General features: G+C 37.0%; 1 long non-coding RNA gene across 1 annotated transcript in view; it reads left to right on the top strand.

Moving 5' to 3' along the window:
• LOC311603570 overlaps positions 1-22,666 on the top strand; it is a 71,630-nt gene extending 48,964 nt beyond the window's left edge. The window contains exon 3 of the long non-coding RNA XR_014781134.1: positions 21,920-22,666. This is a non-coding gene — a long non-coding RNA (uncharacterized lncRNA). The remainder of the gene's footprint in view (positions 1-21,919) is intronic.
• Positions 22,667-23,111: the final 445 nt, after the last annotated feature.

Here is a 23,111-nt window from a genome sequence, read left to right as displayed (position 1 = left end):
CCTGGAATCTGTCTATTTCCTTAAAGCCAGCAGTGATTTTTCTCTGCTTTTGATCTCTTAGGCCCTAAGTGGTTTAGGAAGTGCCCGATCTCCATTTTTACGCTCCTTGCTTGAAGTATCTGATAAGTACCAAGAGGAATTTCTTTCCCGCTATATCAGAGGTAGCAAGTAATTTGCTTCTTTAAAGTACATATTTTATACTTTGCATACATATGTATTTCTACAACTAGTGGTTTAGTAGCAGTTATTTTTGAAACAAAACCAAATGATTTATGCAAACAACATATATTTGACTTCAAAAGTCTCAAAATTTTCAAGAGGATTATATATTTCAGCTCTCTGACACCACAACATGATTATAAGTTCATAATAAAACATTTGAAAGAGAATAAAACACATTTATAATATCTTTCTAAATACATAATGAGTTCATGAAAGCATTATTGTGTAAGTTGGAAAGTACTAAGTCATTATGAATAAATCACATCTCAAGATAAGTAGAGTATAGGTAAAGGTAATCCTTTTCCTGGATAATTTCCTGAGAGGACTCACAGAAATCAGTGCATAGCTGTGTTTATAGCTGTGATAATAGTAAAATAAAACCAAGCACAGTTTGCATAGAGAAAGGCACAGAGGGTGACTCTGGGAAAAACAAAAGGAAGTTCCAAAGAAGCTTTCTCTGGAAATCACAGGGTGATGCTTAATGCAACCAGCAACAAACTAATGACAGGTTGCCAGTCTTGACATCTCACTGAAGACTCAATGGCCAGTTATTTTGCTGAACTGATTTATATGTATATATAAACATATACTACACATATATAAATGTATATATTTACACATATACAGATGTATTCCTATGGTGTCCCATTTCCGTAGATCTACAAGGAGAAATTTTACTCTATAAATACTTGCATCAAAAGAGTAGACAAAGTAAGAAATTAAAGTGATGGTTAACAATAAATGAAACAATGAGACAAATAGAGATTAATGAACTAGCTGAGCTATGACAAACAGCCAGGTAAGCTAAAATTGGTCTAATTTTTCTGAAAAAAAAAAAGAGGTACAAAATAAAAGTTGGAAAGATTGAAGAAAAAGAAAAATGAACAATAATGGGAATGGAAAATGGAAACCCTGTTGTAGCATGAAGTGTAACACAGTTACATGAACCCTATTTTTGTAAGTTGATATGGTAGTTAAGACTCCTTGGCATTCTCACAGTGTCAATGTCTGTTTCCTGAGAGCTCTATGACAATTCTACCAAGAGACTAGGGGAGGAAAAATGGGCTTCTTTTCACCTGGATTCAGAATTAAAGATGCCTCTGCCTCTTGGAACACTGCGCTTGGACCTGATACACTATGGTCTGTTTAATTCAAGATACACACATAGAGAATAGTGGAAGCTTCTGTCCAACGGGGCAGGCTCAGGTCCCAGTGGAGAGCTTACCAGCCATGTGAAAGAGCTGTCTTGGAAGTGAACCATTCAGCTTCAGCAGCCTCCATAGCTAATGCCACGTGGAGTACACGCAAGCCATCCGAGTAATTCCTCCCCAAACCGCAGATTAGTGAGCCCAGTGAATTATTGTTTTGCTTTAACCAACTAGAGTTGGGGGTTGTTTGTTGCAAAACAGTTGTGGAAAAATAAATAGTGATGAAATGATTTCATAAGAAAAAAAAAAGTACTTGTCAGTAAATTTATTCAAGATGAAGATGAAAGCCAGGACAGTGCCCAGTAAAAGTATTAAACTGGGGCATCAAGGTGCACACCTTTCATCCAACATTTGGAGATAGGAGTTCCTGGCTGGCCTGGGTTACAATAAGACTTTAAGTACAAAGAAAACGAATAAGGAACAATGAGAAGTTAAAATGTTCCCATGGGAAAAAAAATGAAATGATTATGGAAATCTCTGTCATGCAATTTAAATGTTGGTGAGGATGGGAACAAAGAGGACCTTTTGCACGTTGCTGGTGGTAATATAAATTAATGCAGTCACTGTGGAAATCAATATGGGAGATCCTCAAAAATCTCAACTAGAATGACCGTCTGACTCAGTAAGTACTTCTTTTGGTTATACACTGGAAGGGTTCCAGTTAACAGACCACTGAGATATCTGCATTGTCACATATGTTGCAGCAATATTCACAGTAGCAAAGTCACAGAGTCAGCCTAGATGCCTACCACAGGAGAAGGCATAAAGGAAATATAACAGATGTACACAATGGAATTTTATATTGCTATTAAGAACAAAATAATGGTATTTGCAGGAGCATCTATGAAGCTGCAAATATCATATTAAAGAAAGTAGATTTACAAAGAATAGTGTCATGTGTTCAGTCTCATTCATGCAATCTTTAAATAATATGATTGTGATATTGTGGGCGGAGGCATGTGTTAGTAAATACGGCCAAAGTCCTTTATATGCATTATGGAAGTGTTATAAAAGGCATGAATGTAGATAATAAACAACTTTGGGAGGCTAGGGATACGTAGCAGTGGGAGCCTCAGTTTTGTTTCCTGTTGCTATGATGAAACACCTTAAGCCCCTTAGGAAAGAATAGGTCGACTTTATTCCACACCTCTGTCTTACAGGCTATCATGGTAGGCAGATGAGGGAGTTTGCAATATCATATCCACAGTCAGAAACAGAGTGATGAATGCAAACTTGTTCATGCTTACCTTGCCTTCTCCATGCCCAGCCTATGCAATGGTGCCACCCACATGCCAGGTGAGTTTTCCCACCTCAATTAACCAAATTAAAAAAAAAGTCTCTTTACAGGCCAATTTAATGTAAGCAATTCCTTATTCAGACTGTCTTCCCAGGGGATCTGCGTTGACGTTGCAGCTAATAGCAATGTGATTAGTGTACAAGCGTGAGTATCTAAGATGCATGACATTAACTTCTAACCTCCATGCATATGCATGCACATATACATGTATACCCACCCACAAACACACAGCAACATGCACACATCTACATGAACATGTACTTATATACCATATGTATGTGTGCACACACACATATACACACAAATCATGGGAGAGAAAACCACTAAAAATGTTGACAAACATAGAAAGTGTAAGGAAAAAACTTCATTAGTTTGATATTAATATAACATACAATAAGAATATATTAAAATGTTAATAAACCATTACTAAATTTTATCTTATCTCAAAAATGAGAGCATGGTTTAGCAAAGGGAATTTTTAAAAAGTTATTCACTACGTTAATATCTTAAATTATAAAAGCCAACATAAATTATATCAAGGCACAAACAAAACTATATAATACAAAACAAATCAACACACTGAAAAGTATCTAACATCCATAACAAATGAACCAACAAAACTCTAGAAAGTCAAGAAGGTTTTCCTTAATTTAAGAAGAAATTTCTTACGTTTTACCACTTAAATCTTAATTTTACCATTGTATTTATTTAAAGATAATTGGCATGCTTTATACAAAATTCTATATGTCAAACAATTTCCTTATTGAGCAATGTAACTCATGAATAAAATTTCCACAAGCGTCAAATGTTTCACAATGAATAAAGCCTCTTATGATTTGTTTCGTATTCTAGTATTTTTGAAACATTCACAGCAAGCATTTCATTATCTGTTTTAACATGTGTTGGGACTATGCTTGAAAAAAAATAAAGAAAATTCTTTGTGAAGTTTAGTAGTATAGTGCCTGCCCAACAAAACAAGCTAGCACAAAATAGCTTTTATTTTCACTCTGATTTCATAAGTTAATATACTGCACTCAGGAGAATGGTGTTTTTATGATATTAAGCCATCCTATGGAAGAGGTTGGCATGCCTTATTTTCCTATTTGTTTGCTTCAGTATGAAGAGCAGAAAGTCATCAAATATAGTAAACAATGATCAGAAGACTGACAAGAACAGAAGCATCTGCCTGAGACATTTTTTATTAATTTGTATGTTCCTCAGAAATTATACTAAGTATTCTTGATGCCCATGTCTTTGTAAAATTTTGGTATTATCCCATCTGTAAATAAATACAATATGCAAAGGAATCATTAGTCCTCTACATAGCTATATAAATCAGGCAATTCCTTTGTACACTAGTCTGATAGCTGTCGCTATAACACAGACCCTAACCAAAAGCAGTTTGGGGAAGAAAGTGTTTGTTTCAGCAAATAGCTTGCAGTTTACCAAGAAGGGGATCAGGAACTGAGGCACAGACTGTGCTTACTGGCTTACTCTCCATGGCTTATACAACCCAGCACCATCTGCCCGTTACCCACAGTGGGCTGAGTTTCCCACACAAATTATAAATCGAGAAATGCCCACAGGCCAATCTGATGGAGGCATTTTCTCAGTTCAGATTCCTTTTTGCCTGGTGACCCTAGTTTGCATCAAGCTGACAAAAAGCCTAACTAGTGTCTATCCATTTTGTTTTAGGGATCATTACAGGAAAACCTGATTTTCTAAATACAGCTTGCTCTAGCCAATTCCAGGGTTTCTTTGAGTTAAGTTCAAAGCAGCAAACTCTCCTCCATGTTTTAACTTACCTGAATGTATTCTAAAACCATCCTCATTTTCTAGCAACAACATGCTCCAAACCCAACTTTCTATTTACTGCAATCCAAAGAGCAGGGTTGCTTTTAATAGGAATTAGTTCGCAAGGATATTTTGGTAGGAAATTTGACTCCCCTCCTAGACAAAGTAGTGATACTCTACAAAAATACTTCTTTCTTAAAGTTATATTTTAGTATATAAGAACAAATGGTTTAACTGAAGCATTGCTATTTTGTGTTTTCTATTAATACAAATTATTTATTTTCATCAGAATATTCTGTCTTTATTTTTATTTACTTAACCAAAGTGCATGGTTCTGTTCTCTATAATAATGTCAACAAGTTTTTTGTTATTATTTTTGTTGTTGTTGTTCTGTTTTATTACAGTGTCTACTATAAGACAAGAATGCAAAAATAATTGCAGTAAATTCTGAGAAAAAAGATTTGAATATAGTAATGCTATTTACTTAATTAGCTTATAAATCAATAAGTATACAAAACTTGAACATTTAATAAGAAAATTTAATAATGTAGTTGGACCCAAGGTGAATATGAAAAATTAAGTTAATATTTATTGTAATAATAGTGCAAGAAGGTGCTATGCATATGACCAGAGGATATAAGTAACCTTCAGTCCTACCTAGCTGTGAACCCTGAGAGCTAAAATAATGATATGCCTGCCATATCAAACTACAATAATGGCAAACCTACTGACATAAACTTACTGGTGCAATAGTGGTAGAAACACCACAGGAAAAACCAAACACTTGCTGCTTGGACTTAAATATTTCTATACAGGAAGAAGCCCATATTTGACAGTCATTTATCCCAAGGACATTGGATCTCTTGAACTTCATCAAAGAAGCTTCTTTTGCAGTAGATAACAATTAATGCTCACACTGGTCAAGGTGCAGGAATAAGTTGAATAAGTTTTAGCAATTTAAGTCCTAAGTGGGACATCTGCATCATCTTCCATTCTTCTAGTACTCATAAATCATTGTAGAAGAGATAGGTAGGAAGATTGTAAAAGCTACAAGGTGCTTTCTGGACGGACGTGTTTTCTGGACAATAGGGCCATAGGTTACACATATAAAGTATCATGCATAGGACCTTTGCAAGGTCAGTCTGAGCAAAGTTCTACCATGAAGGGGAAAGGTAACCAACAAGCTTATCTCTAGCTGAGAATTTGTTAGCAATTAATATCCACTAGGAAAGATAGTTTTCTTTAAGGGTTTAGTTTCTAGTATGACTAACATACTCCAATGGGTGGTTACACATCTGAGTATATAGACAGTGCTGAGGGGAATCAATGAATTAAAACAAACAAGAAAGGTGGGTGAAAATACAATGTATGAGAGTATCAAAGAATTAATAAAAATATAAAATAGGAAGCATGTAAAATTCAATCATATAATATAAAACAAGATCTGAGGAAAATGGAAAGGCGTTATATATTTATAAGTCGCAATGGTTTTCCTTTTTTGACCCATGTATTATAGGTGCTATTAAACTTTATGAAAATATGTATCAGAGAATAGATAAAATATGGGGGAAAGGATAGATATGAGTTATTTTCATAGATATTAAATCCTGTGCAATAAATACATTCATTCTCTATAAAACATCTTTTGTTGTCATTGTGGTACACCTCAAATGGCCCACATCTCAGTGGCTTACAGAGAAAGCCCCTTTCCTTCTCATGTGTGTACAGGCTGGCTGAGATAACTACTTCATATTATAATATTGGCTTTGATCCAGGTTTCTAGTTGATTTAAATCTGCTTAATTATGTCTTCACATTTCTCTGGGGCCAGCACCAACCAAAGCTTGCTGTTCACATGGTGGCTCACACAAAAAAGACAAAGACCTTGACTCAAAATAAGCTTGTTAAAGCCACTGCACATAGCAAGCAATGTACCTGAGTAGGGGCAGCATCTTAGCATACAGTTCCATTTGTGTAATAACAACACTTTAAATTAGCATGCACTGCCGACTTCAAATTAAAACATTATCCATAAAAAGAGAAGTAATTTTCCCAAGATGTCACAATAAGAAACTGCTGATGGATCTGAAATATTAAGAGTCTTACTTCTCACAGTTTCACTTACCATCTTTACTTCCACTCCTTCAACTGCCACCCATTAGTGCTAGTATCTATTCAGATGGTAGCATGTCTGTTTTATCTACTGAAGTACTCATCCTCAGCCTTTATGACTCTATCAAACATTGTTTATAGGAAAATGTTTGTTGGTAACTGTATATTGTGTATATTGTTATTCAAGCTTACAGAGAAAACACATCATGTAAATATGTTAGCACTTGAATAAATGAATACTTCTTTTAAATAAATTTATATTTCATTAATCACATAAAGCCTATTAACATTTTAAAACAATAGTGATGCAGGGTAGAAAATTATCTTTTTATTTGAAAGTGTCTGGAACAAATGTGCATCTGAACATTCTAAATGAGAGTTTGGGATCTCCCTGGGGAAACTCTACATCAAGGCTGGATGTCACTGTCCTGTGAGATGTCAGCATCTGTTCTTCCTGTTCTCTTATGTTATCAGCCTCCAGTGTGCACAGGCTGCCTCTCACATTAATCGTTAATCTATATTGATCTTTGACTTATTAATTACTTCAGTTCCAAGGCTCATTCTGCATTCATTGCTCTATCACGCCTACTAAAGTGCTCTGCTCAACACAGCAGAAGGTGATATTGAATGCAGCTTTCATAGTTGTCAGCACTGTTTGGTCATGATGCAACCATTGAGATACTTGTTCTGACAGATTCTTTTCTCTAAAGTCTCCAAACATTGAAACAATACTCAAATGTTTTCTTCTATCTACTCAACTTCTCGCAAAGCATTTCTAAACAAGTGTTTCTTTGTGCCATTAGCTCCTGTCTTATTTCTTTCTCTTTTTTTCCTGTTCTTTTTTTAAAATTTTTTATTAATTTATTCTTGTTACATCTCAATAGTTATCCCATCCCTTGTATCCTCCCATTCTTCCCTCCCTCCCATTTTCCCCTTATTCCCCTCCCCTATGACTGTTCCTGAGGGGGATTTCCTCCCTCTGTATATGCTCATAGGGTATCAAGTCTCTTCTTGGTAACCTGCTATCCTTCCTCTGAGTGCCACCAGGTCTTCCCCTCCAGGGGACATGGTCAAAGATGAGGCACCAGAGTTCCTGTGAAAGTCATATCCCTCTCTCCACTCAACTGTGGAGAGTGTTCTGCCCATTGACTAGATCTGGGTAGGAGTTTAAAGTTTACGGCCTGTATTGTCCTTGATCCTGTCTTACTTCTTAGACTCATGCATTCTATCCAGCACTCTACCTTCACCTCTACCAGCTCAATCATAACACAGTTTAATCTATTGGTTATGTAGGGTGGTCTGTGCAGTTATATGGTTTTGCTATAATCTGGAATGTAGGCATCAGAGGTAAATGATAAAGGAATTCTGACCTCTGTTAAGTATAGAGATTGTGTTTCCTGTTTACCATGAGTGCAATTCTAATGCAATTTATGGCTTTTAGCCTATTGTATAGTTTACAAGATATATATTATATATTGAGCACATTTACACATTATATATATTTAAAAGTTTTTCCATTGTTGTAGAAATATTCTATAAACACAATTGGTTATAAGAAGAGCTCATGTCAGAACTAAATTTTCATCACCAGGGGTTTTTGGTCCAGAGAATTCTGGTCTGGTCTCCAGACCAATTAGGTGCCAGAAGCAATCTGCTTTACTTTTCTTCACAACCCTATTACATATTCATGTACAAATTTTATTTGATTTTCTTTTCACTTTCTACTTTGCCTCTACTACTGGAATATAAGTTTTAAAGGTATAGCTATTTAACAGGATGTGGACAGATCCTATTCCCTCTTGTTTTTCTGTTCTTGTCCACACTATGAATGAAATTGATCACAACCATAGAAATCATAATTTCTCATTGTGAGAGAACATTTCTGTAAAGGAACAAATGTCAATAGTGGTGAAGGTAGGATTTTTCTTACCCATAGAAACTTGAGATCAATAGAGTCTGATAAAGAGCAAAGTGTTATGAGACGAGTTTAAGTTGAAAGTTGCACAAGAACCAATGAATAAATCACAAGTGAATTAAAAAAGAAGCCATGTATAAATATGCAATGAATGTAGAGGCTTCTGAATTCAAAAGGGTCAGATAAAACTGTCACCTCTATCTCTATGTGTATATAATAAGTTTTCATGAATAATATTTACTGTTTATTAAATTAATTACTATCCAATATAATGGCATTTGCCTAAAATTCCAACATATAGGAGGGGAATCACTACAGTTTATTTTTGGCTACCCTTGTTTAGAGAGCAAGTCCTTGACCAGTCATGGCTACATAAAAGGAACTTGTCACAAGAAACAAAACTTGCCTTCTATGCTTCATGAACTTGCACAAAGATACGATTTCTCAGAGTAAGTGTCCAGATGCATGGTACCATGAATCTCCTCTTATTACTGACTCTATGGAACTGTAAGGCAAAATGGATTCTTCCTTCCATTATTTGTTTTTTTAATGGCATTTTATGACAGGAACAGAACAGTAACTAATACCTAAGTTGGTACTAAGAGTCAGATGCTGGAATGAAGAAACTGATCATATATTTTTTTGAGGAATATAAAAGATTTTGGAACTTTGGAATAGAGAAGTTGTCGAATGCCCTAAGAATAACTTAATAGACCATTCTAATAGGATCCTGGAAGAAAGATGCATATTGCAGAGGCCCAATGGAAGTGATTTCAGAGGAAGCAAGTTCTTTAACAGCAAGTGAACAAGAGTATTTCTGTGACATTTTGTCAAATAACCTGCCTTCTTTCTGCCCATGTCCTAAGAATTTGCCTGAGGCAAAATTTAAAAGTAATGGACTAATTTCTTTGGCAGAGAAAACTTCAAGACTTCATAATGTTGAGATTGCAGTAGTTATCTCTAATTTTTTTTATGATGGTCTACAATAAAAATAAGGTAGTACAGCAGAATGAAATACAAAATGTACAATTTAGAGAGGAAAAGGCAGCCAAGCACTTCATGCAATGGTTAAGGTATGTGCTGAAAGAAAGACTATACTTCTAAGGAGATTAGCACCATTAAAGAAAAAACTGCTCTGCCGTATAAAGATAAGAAAGGCACTTCCTAGATAAGAGCCTACTGAGCCGAGTTTCCAACATGGGAGAGAACCCAAAAAAGTTTTCAGCTTCTAGAAAGTGCACAAATGATGCTGCAAATGAGATTCCAAGGACAAGAGTTCATCCCAAGTGGGCATCTAAACTTGGCAGGACCATCCATGTGGTCATAGCTTTGGAAGCATGAAAGAAGTAAGGATGGGGCAGTTGTAGATTCTTTTCCTCTGGAATGTCAGAGTGGCACTGATGCTGAGCAGCATGTGCCAGGGGAGTCCCCATGAGGGACTTTTTAATGAGGTTGTGAAAGTGAAGCCTGGGTTATAGTAAGCACCCCATAATGTTGGAAATTACATACATCTGCCAAGGACTGCATACAGAGAGTGTAACACTTTGAAAGCATCTTTATTTTATATGCTGATTATTCCTACTATACTTTATTGTGTGGTTCTATGGTTCAGAAACAAAACCTGTAGTTTCTGCAATGATTTATATTTCAAAATTAAGATGGAGGCTTTATCTACTTAGTTTGGATTATTTTACAATTTAAACAATATTTTCACAGTTAGCTTTTAGTTTTGAACATGACACTTCTGATGAGAGGCTCACTTAGGGACAGTTTACATTAGTTTAGTCTATTAGCATGTCTTTGGAGATTTGTCTTAACTTTGCTATTGATAGGACAATCTGTAGCCCACTGTGGGTGGTACCATCTGATAGTCAGGGTATCCTGGACTGTATGAGAATGGCGAGCTCAAGGAGAGAGCAAGTAAGTGAACCAGCATGTATGTGCTTATTTCTCTCTGCTCTTGAATGTAGATGGCCCTTTTAAGTTCCTGCTGCCTTCACCTCCCTATGATGGAATGTAACCTGGAGTTGTGAGCTTTTGCCTTTATGGTAATAGTATTAGGGTGTTTTATCATCAAAACAATAGTTAAAATAGAACAAAAAATATTATCATTTCTGCACTTGTTGTGGCAAATTTAGAAGTTTTCCCTAATAAATATTTATTATTAGGTTAATAATTATTATGGTGGTATTTTCTAACCCATTTTCAAACAATAAAAACACAGACATCTGTTAGATTTTAAAATAGCCTTGGTTCACCTGGGACAGGCAGATATTAATCCCCTAAACTACCTTCCATACTGGGGCAGGTGTCCCATACCCTGCCCCAATCCCATGCCATTTGCTTCTAATAATTTCTACTGATATATTTCCCATCCATAATCTCAAATACTGCTAACGTTCTACATTTGGGCTGAATCTTCCATCCACACCGGCCGTGTGCTTCTCCTCCACTCTACCCAAGCAGGGCCTTCCTTCTCCTTTTCCTGTCTCTCTCCATTTCCTTTCCCAAGAACTTCTGTCTGACCAGTCCAGGCACCTTAGCCACATCCATCCCATTCACCTTGCCTGTGTGTGTTTTCTTTTTATTGGCCAACAGAAATAAGTTCTTAGGCAACATTACAAACATTTTGGGGTAATTGAGTCTGCTCATTTGGGCAGCAACCAGACCAAACCCCAACATACACTACTAAGTGTTAGTTACAAATTTGACATATTATTAACTTCTAAGCACCTTTCACTTGAGAAGATACTTTAGGGAAATAAATTACCTACTGTAATTCATTTTTGGAGAATATTTTCTCCTTTGATAACCACTTACAATCCTTTTTATAGATAGGAAAATTACAATAAAATAGTGAAGAAGGATTTATTTTTCCTTAACATTCACTGATAGAGTTATTAATTAAAGCATGCTTTCTATTATCTTGCCAGAAACAATTACAGTTAGCCCTAATCAGAGTATCTTAGCCTTAGTTAATTCATTGATTGAATTACTAAATGGTATGCTAATCAAAAGGTATTAAGGAGGACACAGAACTGGCAATAATTTCTAATATTTTGCAAAACATAATTAGTATTTGAAATTAAGCTCAATGGACTTAAAGCATAACAATAATAAATATAAAGTCTCACATTTATAACCAATTAAAAAGCCTAACTTCCTAATGATATTCTACTATCTACATTATAGGCAATGGCAAACTATACAATTCTTATATCCACTAGAGAAAGAAAAGCCAAAGAAGGGAAAATAGACATCAGTTGAGGGGCAACAATCACGTAAGCTAGAGTGAATGGCTGAAAGACTGAGACACCTCAAATTTAGGATTTGTTTTTTTTATGTAAATATTTGCTGAATAAAGGGACAGTGATATGGAGCTTGGGGAGCTCAATTACCAAGATGATGTCTTCCAAGATTTCATGATGCTTAGGAGAAGAAGTTTCAAGGGGAGGGGGGAGAGAAAGAGAGAGAGAGAGAGAGAGAGAGAGAGAGAGAGAGAGAGAGAGAGAGAGAGATACAAAAAATAGAGAAAACTTCCTCATTTGAACTGAGGTAGAATGACTTTAAAATTCCAGCTTTCACAAAGCTGAATGCCTGATAGAATGCCACAATCAACATTTCAACTCACCTTGCCAATACAAGAATGGAAAACTCTCTCCTGGGGAAATTTCCATCAGTTAGAAAATATTAAATTCATATATTGATTTATTTGTGTGTTTTTATAATGGATGCAAGTGCATGTGTCTCATGGTGCATGGGTAGAGCTGAGAGGACAGTGTGTTGGAGCAATCTCTGCTTCTCTTTATACCTGTGGACCCTGGTAACCAATCTCAGGCCTTCAAGAAGTGCCTTTACCATCTGATCGATCTTAAAACTTTCATGTAAAACATAAATTCAGTTTACCATACATATTCTATCTGGCACACAACTTAAGCGTTGACTCACACTAGTTAGCAAGAGTATGCTCAGTAATTTAGAAAAATTCATATCCACAAGAAAAAAAAAACCCTGATGTCCAGTAGACAAAGACCACGCTACAAATGGATTGACTAAGTAAGAGAAAAAAAATTGACATAAAAGATAAAAGGAGGCAGGTCGGGTGATACATGCTTTTAATCCTAGCATTCAGGATGCAGAGGCAGGCAGATCTCTGTGAGTTAGAGGCCAGCCTGCTCTACAAAACAAGTCCATGATGGTCAAAGTTACACAGAGAAACCTTGTCTCTAAAACCAAACCAAGCCAAAATAACAATGACAAAACAGAAAAAAAGATAAAAGGATAATTTATTAAATAATTACAGCCTATAAAATTAACTAAGTGCTAAAAAAACCCTAATACTTTAAATTAATTTATACATATACTAGAATAAACACTGAATTCACAGTCATGATATAGTCTCCAAGATGAAACACAGAGAAAGAAAGATTAAAGAATGAACAAAGAAAGCATAAAAATATAGACAATTAGTTCTATTAATGTGTCACTAGATCATCAGTAAGCTATGAGCTGCAGAGCACAACAGAAGCAATATTTGAAGAGATAGTGACTGCTAAGTTTCTAAAGTAGATAAAAGAAATTAAACTACAGACAAAAGAAATGTAGGAAAAGTGCAAAGAAACTGACAAGTGTATTGTGACCAAACTGCCGCAAATTGAGGAAAAATAGAAAACTTTAACACCAGACTGGAAAACAAAACAAAAGAAAACCCACACATCATCCTTATGAAGCGAGGGTAACACATTTGGCCACCATACAACCTTTAGAAACAAAATCCAAAGCTACACACTCACTCACTCACTCACTCACTACTCAGAGAACAGTGTGAGCTTGCTGATAGAAAGGAATTGAACAAGAAACCAATAGTAGAAGAAAATCTAAAGGTTTATCGAAATGCAGAAAATGGGTAAAAATCTGGAAAGCTAGAAGGAGTTTGAGAATTCTATATGGAATTCTGAGAGAGCTCTATTAGATTTAAAACATGTGTGTATTACATAGGCAGACAGACTACAGTAGAGTGTTGGCATGTTGCAGAACTCACCTGAGTCAGCACCCTCATTTCCTCCAACCTGTGCTTGACAAGCTGGGCATCTAGTAGTATAGGGTTCCTTTAGGGCCTAGAGAATGTTTAAGAAATGCAGTAGACTAGAACATATAGCTCTAAGGTATAAATATAACCAACAATCCTCATGACTGGGGCAGAATCAGGGTGTCAATCCCAGGCAGATGCACCACAGCCCTCATACACACAGACACCCTCATAAAGAATAGCTTGACAGGTTCAGGGCACATGTATGTCATCCTATCATGGAAAAGACCGAGGCATGGCTATTTTAGGCCAGCTGGGTCTACATTGCATAGTAAATGAATTCAAGCATAGACTAGGATCCAGAGCAAAACCTTGCCAAGAAATGGAATACAGTCAGTGGCAAAAAAGAAAAGTGAACTTGTGTGCTTCTACTTCCCATTGCTATCCTTTCATTGGAGCCTATTTTTGCTATAATCTACCACATCATACAATTCCTTTCCCTTCCATGTAGATTTTACTACAGCAGACATTTTGCGTTTCATTAAAATTATTCATCACATAGTTTATAATGCTCCTTGAATGTTATAGTGTCTTGCCTTTCTCGCCATGTATCATTCCTCATACACATTGCCATACATGAACATTTATCTGTATGGGAAGAGTTAGGTCATCTAAGCTTCATCACAGCATCCACATGTCAGTGACTTTGACAACCTTGGCCAAAACACAGGGTGAAAAATTCCAAATGGAAGTCAGGTAGGCACTTGAGAAGGTGACAATAATGAAAACAAAGTAACAACTAAGAGAGCTTCCTAGGGGAAACCATTTCTCCAACAGAGGTGGAAGAATCTCTCTCTCTCTCTCTCTCTCTCTCTCTCTCTCTCTCTCTCTCTCTCTCTCTCCTATCCCTCTCCTTCTCCCTCCCTTCCTCCTTCTCCCAACATCCTGCAGTGGGGAAACTTGTGTGAGACACTGACTTTTCTCTTCTGTCTATGGATTATCACTGTGAGATTTCAAGTTTATAAATACCATACTGACTCATGCAGGAGCCAGACCGAAAGGGAGCCATATCAGAAGTGAGTCCACAATCAGGAGGCAATTGGAAGGGCATAAAAAATGGTGGTTGTTTCCTGGTTAGTGAAAACTTTCATGGGACATGCCCTTCAGGCTAGTATGCAGATATAAGTGAGTATATGTCATTTAACTTTTTCTGCTTTTGGGTTAACTCACTCATTATGATCATTTCTAGTTCAATCCATTTGTCCAAAAATTTTTGGAATTCCTTGTTTTTAATAGCTGAGTAGTATTCCATAGTGTAAATGTACCACAGTTTCTTTATCCATTCTTCTACTGAGGGACACTTAGGCTGTTTCCAGGTTCTGGCTATTATGAATAAGGCTGCTATGAACATGGTTGAGCAAATTTTCTTGTTGTGTGCTGGAGCATCTTCTGGGTATATTCCAAGGAGTGGAATAGCTAGGTTTTGCGAAAGCCCTATTCTGAGTTTTCTGAGATAGCACCAGATAGATTTCCAAAGTGGCTGTACTAGTTTGCACTCCCCACCAGCAATGAAGGAGTGTTCCTCTCTCTCCACATCCTCACCAGCATGTGGTGGGACAGAGGAAAGGACATCCTATTGGGACTCTAGATGAGAGAAGCATGGGAGAATGGCAAAGTTGAAGGATCCAGAGGGTCCTAGAAGCCTACAAGTAGAACATTATGATAGGCAGATTTGGGCACAGGGGTCCTGCTCAAACTATGGCACCAAGCCAGGGACAATACAGCCGTAAATTTCAAACCCCTACCCAGATCTAGCCAATGGACAGGACATTCTCCACAGTTGAGTGGAGAGTGGGATATGACTTTCTCACGTACTCTGGTGTCTCACATTTGACCATGTCCCCTAAATGAGGAGACCTGGTAGCACTCAGAGAAGGGATAGCAGGTTACCAAGAAGAGAGCATATACAGGGGGAGGAAGTCCCCCTCAGTCATAGTCATAGGGGAGGGGAGTAAGGGAAAATGGGAGGGAGGGAGGAATGGGAGGATACAAGGGAGGGGATAACCATTGAGATGTAATATGACTAAATTAATAAAATAAAAAAAAAGATGGTGGTTGTATGGACAGAGTGTGCAGGCTGCCAGAAGTGATGGGTTATTGTTGAATTCCTTCACTGCTTAGGTAATACCACAGAGAATGCCGCAGATGTGATGTATGAAAGAGAGAAAGAATGCTAAGTAACCTCAAGTCTTGGGTTGTAACAATCAGAACAGTTGGTAGAACATATTGCTGTGGAGAGGTAATTAGGATCTCATTGAGTGTGTTACATTTCAGACTGGAGTTGAGATGGCTGAGGGGCAGGAGGGGTTCATAGGTGTGGACATCGTTGTAGATACTATGTCAGGATACTGCTAATTTAAACTCATGGTGCTAGAATGCCTTCTAAGAGGGGACGCTTTTAGATAAAAAGTAGAATATATTTAAAGATTAATATCTAAAGTCTCTTGAGTGTTAAAAGGCCTTGGGACAAAAAGGAACAAACAAGAAGAAACAAAAACAAAACAAAACAAATGAAAACAAAGGGCATGTGTAGTGTAGATAGTTCTTCAAAGAGTAGGGAGTGCTAACGTCTGCCACTGCCCTGCTGTTACTACAATGTAAAATAAGAGCTGAAGACTGGCCATTGGTTGACCTTGCAGTCACTGGTGACTACGGTGACACAATGCCATGTAGGAAGGAGCTCCTTGGGTTGGTTAGCAGTGAAAATACTCCTTGTAGCCTGCTTGGGTGAGCAGTGAAAACAGTCCTTGTAGCATGCATGAGCTACTCAGAACACATCTATTCATATGTATAATTTTTAAATTGCTTTAGTAACTTAGAAAACACAGCTATTTTTACTCCATCACTTCAGAGGAGCACCACTTTAGCAGCTGAACAAAGGTAAAGCATTTGCTGTCTGAGGGCCTGTTAACAAAGTCAACTTCTGGAGTGGAATCAAAAGAAAAAGAAAAGGGAAGAGAGTAAGGATGCACAATTCTTATCAACAGGAAGCAAAAAAAGTAAGTTGTCAATTAGAAAGGATCTAGAATCATGGCAATATCAGACCTCTTATGTTTGCTTGCCAATAGAGCAACTCAGTGAAGATAGGTTTTCTGTTCTTTATACTGGTCATGGGATATGCTATTATATCCTTTAATCTTTTACCATAGAAAGGTAAAGAAACAGAGGCAGATAGTTAACAACCATAGCTAAAACTACACATCTGACATTTGTCCATACTTATAGTTACAGCACCCAGAGAATGCCCAGCGCACAGTACGCAGTCAGTTAGGGCTTTGTGAGTCTATCTGCAGTTTGAACCGAGCTTGCGGTCGCGCCATCCTTGAACGCTGGCTGGAGGGTCTCCAGTGTGCTTCCCTTCACCTTTCGATGCTGCTTTTCACTTGGATGTCTTTAGTTGGTAGAAAGAGCATCAGAGGGCATATTTATTCACAAGCTAATTTCTCAATAACCAAGAGAATGCTTTCCTATTTCTCCATGTGACCTAGGACATGTTTGGCACAATTTCAGTGTTCAACATAATCACAGATTTGTACATTCAAAAGCCACTTCATTATGCAGGTTGTATTAACATTTGTTAGCCTGCCAAATAATTCATTCAATAAATTTAAAATTAAAATATGTCTTAAATGCTGATGTTTTACTGATTATAAAATAACATATGCTTATTATAGGAAGTGTGGAATATGCAGAAAAATCCAAAGAAGAAAAGCAGCCCACTCTGAGTGCCAGAGTCAACAGAAAACATGTTTTATAGATTTGGTGGGTTTTATCTTTGCCCAGTCATTTAAAGTTCATTGTTCTGGAAGTCATTGTAATAATATCTCTACTGCTTATGCACATACAACTTAAATTATCCCACTTAATTGTACCAAAAAAAATCAATGGAAAAGGAATCGGTATTAGAGCTTTCCAGAAGGACACGGAGTCTGGGCTGCTTGTTTAGTGCTACGGTTTCAGCGCACCTCATGCCCTTGAACTCAACCCTCTGGTTTCAAGTGCTGTTAAATCTAATTTTCTCTCAGGTTGATAACCGTCTATTATGTTTTTAAGTGTCTGTTGTACACACTTTAACAATTAAACATTCCTCTTGAAAGCCATCATTAATTGAGCCTCTCAAAGACATAGGCTTTCCTGGCCTTGCTCTCTGATCCTGGAACCTGGTTTATAAGCACATACTTGCTTCTTGGGTTGTTGGTCTGCTTCTGTTATTTGTATATATAAAAAGTAAACATATTGAAACCAATATAAGTTACCATCAAAACAGAGGTGATGAATAAAACCTTGGTGCCCTCCTACATGTTCTTTGGTGTCCATCCCCTTCTTTCCTGCCCTGAGTATCAGTACAGGGTTAGGTGAGAGGGGATTGCCAAGGCTTTTCCTTTCCATGTAATATTACTTTTAAAATTTTATGTGGAAAATGGCTTAGTGCTTTTCAGTTGCTAGGCAGTGGCAGATTTGTCAGACATGGGTTGACACTTCATGAATCCATCCCACAGATAAACAGCGACAGTCATTCCCCAACAACATGAGGGGTTCTCTCAAGGAGAGCGTTGTTAGACTTATTTTCTATAAGTGATCCCTGCTGGGTTAAAAAGGGAAATAAATACCTGGGTTTCGTTTTAATTTTATTTTTTCTAGAGAAGACAGAATCGGTTCTTTGAGATACCCAGCTTTAAAAGGCCTGCCAAGGTTTCTATTACCATCATTTGTTACAGTGGCTTTAAGAAACAAAACAAAGGATGCCTATAGTCAATGTATTTCTTCAGAACTTCTTTCATTTTTAACACCCACTCATGCTTCTTCGCTGATCTTTTGTACTGCTGCTGTGCTGGCACTGGCTTTGCTATTTATGATTTCTGCGTTTCCATTTTGATGCTGACATGTTCATTTCTGTGCAGAAATATATTTGACCTGCCCTAAAAACCCAATCCATTAGAATATACATCTGTCACCCAAATCTTGATGATGTCATCCACACACAGAAAGGGAGGAGTCCCCTCTCCATTTTAGGCCATTAAAATGGGGAGTTCATTACTTTTTTCCTTGTCTCTAGGAGACTATCTATCTATTTCAGGGAGATAGAGGGTAATTGTTCACCAAGACAAAAACAGTAAAACCTGTTTGCATTTTAGCTATCAACCTTGAGGCATGGCCCTGTCTCATTTAGTGAATGCCTTCACATTGCTTAACTCTGTGTTCCTATAGAGTTCTTCTGCATAAAACATAAAGACCAAGTTGAAAACCTGGCTCTCCTACTCAATAGTTAGACTGGAAAAGAGAGATTGCATTTATGCTTGCTGCAAGCAGCCAATCTTTTTGTTGTCACTGACCCCTAAACTGTCACTTTGCTGTCTTCAGCCCATTTCTTACCTAATATACTTCAGTTGGGGATAAATAAGAAATGGAATGCTATGCATTCCCATTTCCTGACATTTCTGGTCATACATAAAAACTAATGTGTTTTTTATTTGTGTGTATATATCTATATCTATATCTATATCTATATCTATATCTATCTATCTATCTATCTATCTATCTATCTATCTGTCTATCTATCTATCTATTCACAATTCTTATGAATTCTGTTTGTTTCATTTGCCCAAACATGGATTAGACAAGTAGTTTCCAAGCATGGGGACATTGGCCCAGGGGAAGACATTAGTAATTCTTTGATTTGTTTATTGTTATTTTGTGTGTATGACATGTGTATGGGGTGGGGAAGGTGCTTATATTCCATGGTAAACATACAGGGTCAAAGCTCAACTCTTTGAAATTAGTGCTTTCCTTCTACTGTGGGTCCTGGGAATCAAACCCAAGCTGTCAGAAGTATTCAGCAAGCACTTTTACCAGCTGATCTATCTCATGGGCCTATCATTGACAATTTGTCAAGGTCTTCACTGTGGTGGGAAGTTTACTTCTTCTTATTGGAGGTCAAGGGTGCTATAAAACAATCAAGGATGCACAGAAAATCTCTTCACAAGAGAAATATCTGTTCCAAAATGTCCTCTATGCCAAGGTTAAGAAATTTTGTTGATGAGTCCTGGACATGAGAGCCCTGAAAGACAAATGAAATTTAACTCAAGAAAGCAAAGGTTGTGTAGGTAGTATATGGCCAAAGGTGTAATTGATTAGGGTATAGAAGGCATAACAACTTATATTCAGACTTCTGTTGGAAGAGCTTTTAGAAGGTCATTGAAGAAGAGAAAATTATTTGTCTCATGCTTGAATAATATCTCGAGATTTCTTTTGGTGAGTAGGAAGCAGGCTGAGCATTAGAACGAAGCAAAAGCAATGGCACAGGTCAGCGCATCAAGTTCAAGTTGGATGGGGGCGTAACAGGAGCTCCCATCTAGAGTTCTGCTGTAGAAGGGCTCCTTATATTCTCTATTACTGCTGCTTTCCCTAAGAATAGTACGTACCAAAGTCCAGGAAAAGACTGAGAGTAAATATTTGGAGATTAGGCCTAGGAATTCAATTAAGAAATTATTTCATATTGTGGTTAAAAAAAAAAAAACATGGAGCTGGAGAGAAGCAAGAAGTCCATGAGGAATACCGTGGGCACTGGCACTTGCTTCTCCATTTTCTCTACAGACTATGGGCAGAATGCTATAACTAAATACTTTTCTCTCAGCTTAAAGAAACATTTGCTACAGGGAGACCAGGAAGCATATCCTGGGCATAGGGTTCGCTCTTGTCCACCTGGTGAAGCTAGTTTTCCTTAACAGTAAATCTGTAGGTCTTAAAAACATTTAAAATTTTTATTTCATGTATATAGGCAATTTTGCCTGCATGTATGTCTGTGAACTGCCTAAATACAATGCCTGTGGCTACCAGAATAATGCATTGGATCCTCAGAAGCTGAAGCTGCAGACAGTTGTTAGTTACCACGTAGGTGATGAAAACTGACCCCAGTTCTTCTGGAAGAGGAATTGCTGTTCAGAAAAAGTCTATGAGTTTAAAGGTGATGAGCAAATGTAACACAACACAAAACAATAAAATAGTATTGAGAAAAACAAGAGTACAGAATTCTGAAGAGAATTTCTAGTTACAAGCCAGCCAAGTCAGAGGAATCAAGACTGCCCTGGAGGAGCACAAATGTGGTCCACAGCAAGGAAAGCCTCGTGTCAGAGTGGTGAACAGAAATAATCTTTCTGCTACTGTTTACATCTCAAAACTGAATTAGGGTTGGAGTCATATTACTTGGTTTTTAAATATAGTTTTATACCTGAATTGGTTACAATAAGTGTATATTATTTTAAAAACTAACACTATTACTATTGGTATGTTATTTACATATAGTAGAACATAGCTTTTTTTCATCATATAATTAGATAGTCTCTGTTTTTTTTATAGCCTTGCAATCTCCCTATAATCAAAACAAAATAGTCTGTTATCTTAAAAACTTTACTTAGATACCTTAAAATTTTAGGAGACACTATGTCCAGGCCAATTTCTGGGCTGTTGCCTTGCTATATGAGTGTCTTCTTTGCTGACTCCAGTAATCACATGGAGGCAATTCTTTAAAATCAATCACATCATATGGAAAATAAATATAACTGTGAGGGTCTTGTCTTTGCACTTTCATTATTAGTTGTTGTGGTGGTTTGAATGAGAATGTTCCTCATAAGTTTATGGATAGGGATACTTGCTCACCAGGGAGTAGCACCATTTGAAAGGATTATTAGGTGTGGCCTTTTTGGAGGAAGTGTGTCACTAGGGGTATGCTTTGAGGTTTCAAAAGGCCCATTCCAAGCCCGGAGACCCCTTCTTGCTGCTGTGAATCCAGAAGTAAAACTCTCAGCTATTTCCCTAGCACCATGCCTCTGCAACTGTAAGCTAGCGCCAATTAAATGCTTTCCTTATAAGAGTTACTGTGGCCACCATGTTTCTTCATAGCGATAGAACACTGACCAAGACAGTTGTATACTCCTGTTATATGATAAGTAGATGATTCTATTATTAAGTAAAGTTCTTAATTATTTTTTATAGTTTACCTATCCTGGAATTCTAATGAGTTGTTATCAATATAGTTATTCCTACTTTCTTATGGCTAGTTTCTGTGTTGTAGTTTGTTAGAATTTTAGTGTTTCTTTTTATTTAATGTAGATTTCATTTATCTAGTATAAAATTGGGTCTTTATTCTTTTATTAAAAAATAATTATACATATTATTGAGGGATATGGTGGTACTTTAATGCATTCAAACAGGATGCTATGATTATGCCTGTATGCCTCTCTCCTTATAATTCTTTTATGATATGACGTTTCCTCTCTTTTACAGATCTTTGTAAAATACAGAACATATTGTCACAAACTATAGTCTCTCAATTATACCATATACATATATAAGTTGAAGAAAGAATGAAAGAACAAAAGAAAGAAACAAAGAAACAAAGAAAGAAATTGAGTTTGTTCATCCTTTCTGGGAACCATTCTAAAGGAATGCAGAAGAGCAAGCCTTATCATAACATTTTGCCCAAGTAAGTGCACTGCATTACAGTGGTTTAGCAGGCAGTTTGACTAACTGATGTTCTTCATGTCTTACAGGCCCAGGAACTGTAACTTGTCAGAACTGCAGGGACTAACACAGGTGGAGCTGCAACACGATGACTTTCTTAACTGTGGTAGTTAGTGGAAGTTACTGGGATACAGCTTGCAATCATGGGGCCTAATTAAAGATCTCACTTTCAATCTCACTGTCACCCCACCCTGAGTTACGCACAGTGCAAAGAAGTGGTTTCTTCTCTTGGCACAGAGTGCTGATATAATAATGTCCAGGTTTCCTGATCTCCAGTTACAGCAGTGGCAACCAAAGAAGAGGACAATATTTTGAGCTGTGGTAGTTACTTGTTAGGACTGAGATATGCTGTCTATATGTGGAAAGGGTTATTCTGTAGCAGTGGGAACGCATTTGTAAATATATGTAATCAGTTAGACATCCTCAAAAACAGTGTTGGGAGGGAGTGGGACCTTGGGGCTTTGCAAGCAAGTATTAATAACAGTTAATTAACATTCACTGTAAAGTACCTTGGCATGGTTAGTGGCAATACTCAGTATTAATCTTTATAATTTAATTGTATAATAAGGCAGTTTATTAAATTAGAAAAGTCTTATTGAGTCCTGTTTTGAACAAGACTTTGTAGTAGATTCCATAAAGGATTAATGCTTGGCCTATATGAAAAAAAAATGTGTATAGTTTTCTAGAAGGAACTAGAAGAGTACAAAATGTCCACAGTATAAGACAGAGAACAACATTGTATTTTTTATGAGTGCTGCATACAGATATGTAGTTAGATTGTTCGTTTCCAGTTTCTGCAAGACAATGGAAGAAGTAGAAAGCCCTGAGGAGGCTGCAGCTTATTTTGTTTACCTGATACAGAAAAAGTCTTGAGAAGGAGGTGGTATGAAGCCAGTGCTCGAATAGCAGACAGTGTTTTAAACAGCTACAAGAGCGGTGCAGGAACGGAATCCAC

Source organism: Acomys minous, assembly GCF_964271855.1.
Source record: "Acomys minous genome assembly, chromosome: 8".
NCBI lineage: Eukaryota > Metazoa > Chordata > Mammalia > Rodentia > Muridae > Acomys > Acomys minous.
Note: the sequence above shows the minus strand (reverse complement) of the source record. Positions and strands in the feature narration are given on the sequence as shown.